At 45.4% G+C, this 5,095-nt stretch overlaps 1 pseudogene across 1 annotated transcript; it reads left to right on the top strand.

Annotated features, from left to right (window-relative positions):
* Positions 1 to 3,855: 3,855 nt before the first annotated feature.
* LOC101564854 lies at positions 3,856 to 4,806 on the top strand (annotated as a pseudogene). The gene has a single exon (XR_192584.2). The product of XR_192584.2 is annotated as an ADP/ATP translocase 1 pseudogene (transcript).
* The last annotated feature ends 289 nt before the right edge of the window (positions 4,807 to 5,095 follow it).

The following is a 5,095-nucleotide window of genomic DNA, read 5'->3' as shown; positions in this document are numbered from 1 at the left end:
GCAATGAGACAGTTTCAAAACCGATTAGTAGGATAGTTTCAATAATTACTACGTTGCATATTGTTGTCTCCTTAGTGGTTATTCATAGTACAAGATACAGACATGACATCCTGGAGTCATTCTCTCCTAAGACTTTTGGATTCCAGAGCTGCAGTCCTATCCACAGCTTCATGTTTTCTATAAAAATGTCGGGCCTGGGTTAGGATTGCTGTGGGTTTTCTTTTTACTTTGTTGGTGATTTCTTTTGATGTGAAACGACTTTTCAAATAGATGAGATACTGTTGCAGGCAGCCGAGTTAGACAAAAATATTCTAGGCAGTCAGACAGGGCCAGGCCCTCAAGGAGACAAGAAGGAAGACAAGGTGACATTGCAACTTTTGAAAGAGACAGACACTCACATGTGGGCCACACCTCAAGACCAAGACAAAGGAAAGAGGAAGCACAGCTACATACTTCCCTAGGGATGGGTATTAGGGATTGATACACTAAATAGTATCAGTCAACTTGAAAGAGCCCAAATGAATCACTAACCCAACCCCCAACAGGAAGAGACCCTGTTCCTATTCATGCCCGCTTGCTACGCGACTCGCTTTCCCATTTGATACTGGATTTAATCAGTTATACCTGAGCAATGGTGCTTGTAATCTCATTGGTTGAGCATAGTTTGGTCCCACCTCCTGCCCACCTAAGCAAGTTCCCATTCTCTCCACCTTAGCCCCCTCGCGTGGTTTTACACTATAAAAATCCCTGGAGGAGACAGCTTCCTGGGGAACTACCCGCTCGGGCCCCCTCCTGTCCCTCTAGGGACAGGAACTTTCTTCCTCTCAATAAATATATTCTGCTCATAACCTCCATTTGTTCCTAAAATTCATTTTTCGGTTTTAGAGAACACGAACTCATGCAGGTCAGGTTGGGAGATCGTTTTTCTCTACGTCATTTGGAGGTTCCCTATATGGTTTGGAGGTCCCCCCCCCCCGACCAGTTTTTCTCCCTGTATCAATACCACTTATTGATTCTCCGAAGTATTTCCTGTGCAGTTGGTTTTTGGTCATGAACTCTCTGCCTATCCCTATGTCTTCAAGATTTCTACCGACTTTTCCCCTCCACTATATTTGTGTTTCTGTTTTAATGTTTATTTATTTTATTTAAATTTTTTTTAATTTTTATTTATTAGAGAGAGAGAGAGAGAGAGAGAGAGAGAGAGAGAGAGAGGTGTGTGTGTGCGTGTGTGGCCAGCTCAGCCCACCAGGGGGCGGGGCTGGCCGGCATGTGGTGCTGGGGGATTGAACCGCGGTCCCTGATGCCTTGCCAAGCTTGTTCTAAGTAGGTGCTTTAGACCACTGAGCCATCTCTCCAGCCCCATGTTTATTTATTTTAATTAATTAAGTATATTGCTACATTTTTGGTATACATAATGATCACATTCCTCACAGGTAATTTGTACCTCTACAGGATACAACTTGATTCTTCTTTTTCTCCCCTTCAACCCCTCTTCCTCTTCTTATTTACAAAAGATTTGTTTCCATTCTTTCTTTTTTTTTCTCACCTTCTTTTTTTCTTTTTCCCTTCTTTCCTTCCTACCTCCCCACCCCTAGTTCCCTTTCCCATTAGAATATTTTCTTTTCACAATGCCTATTATCATTTTGGTCCCTACTTTCACTTTGGTTTCTCAAAACAGAGAAATAATGAAGTATTTATATGTGTGTCCAGTTTATTTCACTTAAGAGTGCCATTTCAAGGGCATCCACTTACCTAGGAATGTCCCAAGCTTATCCCTCTTATGGCACAGTAGTATTCTATTGTACACAAAACCCCTGTGTCCTCTCTATCCATTCATCAGTTGATGGGCATTTGGGCCATTTCCAAGACTTAGCTATTATGAACTGTGCTGCTATACACATGGGTGTGCGAATTTCACTGTGGTTATGCTACCTTTAATTCTTTCAGGAAGATGCCAAGAAGAAGGAATAGCTGAGTGGAATGGAACCTCTAGTCCCAGGTTTTTATTGTTTTTGTTTTGTTTGAGGGCTCTCCGCACTGATTTCCACAGTGGTTGCACCAGGCTACACTCCCACCAACAGGAGAGAAAGGAGCCTTTTCCTTCACAGCCTGGAGAACACGAAATTTGTACACGCATGCTTGTGTATGCTCCAAATTTCTCTGCTAATTCTTTTAGGGCACAACATAAAGGTTAGGGAGGAGCATAGTTTGGTACTAGTAGAGTTCTTGTTCCAACCATGTGAACATCTTACCTATTTAATTTAATTTTCCTCTCCTGCAAAGCTTTATTCCAGAGGGGCTCAGTCCTTCTTGGCAGCCGCCTTCCTCATGGCGGCCAGCACGCTGCTCAGCTCCTCACGCTTCCTCTTGGCGCGGATGTGCGTCCTCACCCTTTTCTTGATGAACTTGAGGGCGCGTTTGTCCTTGGAGACCTTGAGCAGCTCCACGGCGCCCCACTGTAGGGGGTGAAGCCGCACACCTCCCGGATCATGTCCTGCACGAACATGGTGTGTTTAGTGAGGCGTCTGCGACGCGGTTTGTTCACATTCTTAGTCACCTTGTGACCCTCGTTGAGGCCATGGGACAGCGGAGGGCCATGGCTACTGTTCTTCACAGTTGCTGTGCCATCATGGAAAAACACAGCTGAGCACAAGCATTGTTTAAATTCACAAATCCAGGTCTACTCCTGCTGGTGAGAGCAAATTGTGTTGGGAGCAGTCTTACAGACTTTCTGGTTTTGTTTTGTTTTCTTCCGGTGCTAGGGATTGAACTCAGGACCCTGTGCTTGCCAGGCAAGCACTTATTCTACTGAGCTATTTCCCCAGCCCCTAGACTTTCTTGCAGACATTCTGCTGTGCGTTTTTCTCTCAATCACATTGTACTTGTTTTCCAGCAGTAAGACAGCATTATTTCCCTTGGCAACCTCAGTAACTCTTCTGTCGTTGCTGGGAAAAATACCCCACACAGTTACTGGAGGTTTCAGTCCATATTCAGCAGGCTCCAAGGCAGAGTGGCACATGGCAGAGAGCAGCAGTTCATGGAGGTGGCATAGACCAGAGAGCGAAAAGGAGGAGTAGTGGCTCTCTCTCTTAATATTTAAATCTTTGATCCCTTTTGACTTTAGTGCATGGTGAAAGACATGGGTCTAATTTTAGCCTTTGGCATGTGAAAAGCCAATTTTTCCAACACCATTTCATATTGTGGCCTGCTCCGCCCACCCTGGGCATGGGGCTTGTACTGCATGTGGTGCTGGGGATTGAACCATGGTCCCTGCATGCTTGCCTAAACTTGCCTAAGCAGGTGCTTTAGACCACTGAGCTATCTTGCCGGCCCCTCTAGCACCATTTATTAGAGAGGCTATCTTTCTTCCAGTGGAGATGGTTGGCCCCTTTGTCAAAGATAAGTGGCTGAGTCTATTTCTAGTTGTGTTTGCATCTTCTAATCTGTTCTATTGACCCTTAGAAGCACTGTTTTTAAATTTTTTTCCTGTACCTTACTGATTTTATCACAGTAGCTTTGTAGTATAATTTCAAGTCAAGGATTATGCCTCCTGTCTTTCATTTGCTGCCCAGGATTGCTTTTGCTATTCTAGGTCTCATCTGGTTCCAGATGAATGTTAGGAATGTTTTCTCGAGATATGTGAGGCCTACTAATGGCACTTCAATTGGGACTGCGTTGAATCTGGATCACGATTTTGGGACTATCGCCATTTTCACCATGTTGGTTCTTCCTATCCACAAGCAAGGAATATCTTTCCATTTTATTTTATTTCTTTTTATTATTATTCTTTTAAATTTACTTATTGAGCCCCTTGGCGTTGCGCAGTGTCGGAGGCAGCGTGGCGGTGCCTGGCTGGGTGCAGGCAAGAACGAGAGCGCGGCTCTTTGCAGGCTGTGTGCACCCGGCTGCCGCCATGGGTGATCAGGCTCTGAGCTTCCTCAAGGACTTCCTGGCAGGTGGCATCACCGCTGCCGTCTCCAAGATCGCAGTCGCCCCCATAGAGAGAGTCAAGCTGCTGCTCCAGGTCCAGCATACCAGCAAACAGATCAGTGCTGAGAAACCATACAAAGGGATCATTGATTGCGTGGTGAGAATCCCCAAGGAGCAGGGCTTTCTCTCCTTCTGGAAGGGTACGCTGGCCAACGTGATCCGCTACTTCCCCACCCAAGCGCTCAACTTCGCCTTCAAGGACGAGTACAAGCAGATCTTCCTGGGGGGTGTGGATCGACATAAGCAGTTCTGGTGCTACTTTGCCGGTAACCTGGTGGGGCAGCTGGGGCCACCTCTCTCTGCTTTGTCTACCCGCTGGACTTTGCTAGGACCAGGTTGGCCGCCAATGTGGGCAAGGGTCCAGACCAGCGTGAGTTCACTGGTCTAGGCAACTGTATCACCAAGATCTTCAAATCGGATGGCCTAAGGGGTCTCTGCCAGGGTTTCAACGTCTCTGTCCAGGGCATCATTATCTACAGGGCCGCCTACTTCGGTGACTATGACACTGCCAACGGGATGTTACCCAACCCCAAGAACGTGCACATTATTGTGAGCTGGATGATTGCTCAGACTGTGACTGCAGTGGCGGGGCTGGTGTCCTGCCCCTTTGACACTGTTCATTGTAGGATGATGATGTAGTCTGGGATTACAGGAACAATTGACTGCTGGAGGAAGATTGCAAAAGGTGAAGGAGCCGATGCTTTCTTCAAAGGTGCCTGGTCCAATGTATTGAGAGGCACGGGTGGTGCTTTTGTATTGATATTGTATGATGAGATTTTTAAAAAAATGTCTAATATGTAGTAAAAACTCAAGTTCACTGGCTCACAGTGAACTTGGCCCATGATTTTTCAGATCCATCGTGTGATTTAATAGACTACTCCTGCAGAAATAAGCAGATCTGGGATAAAACCAGGCCAAAAGGAATACCTCAGGAAACAAAAAGCCTCCTTAAGTGTTCATTAAACCACAAATGTATTTTGTATTTATTTTACATTTAAATTCCCTCAGCAAATGGAAAGTAACTTATAATACTTGTATGATTAATTGAAGAACTGATAAGAAATAACTGAACATGAATCATTAATAAAGATCACTTAGGGGCTGG

This window comes from Octodon degus, unplaced genomic scaffold (genome assembly GCF_000260255.1).
Source record: "Octodon degus isolate 3935 unplaced genomic scaffold, OctDeg1.0 scaffold00064, whole genome shotgun sequence".
NCBI lineage: Eukaryota > Metazoa > Chordata > Mammalia > Rodentia > Octodontidae > Octodon > Octodon degus.
Note: the sequence above shows the minus strand (reverse complement) of the source record. Positions and strands in the feature narration are given on the sequence as shown.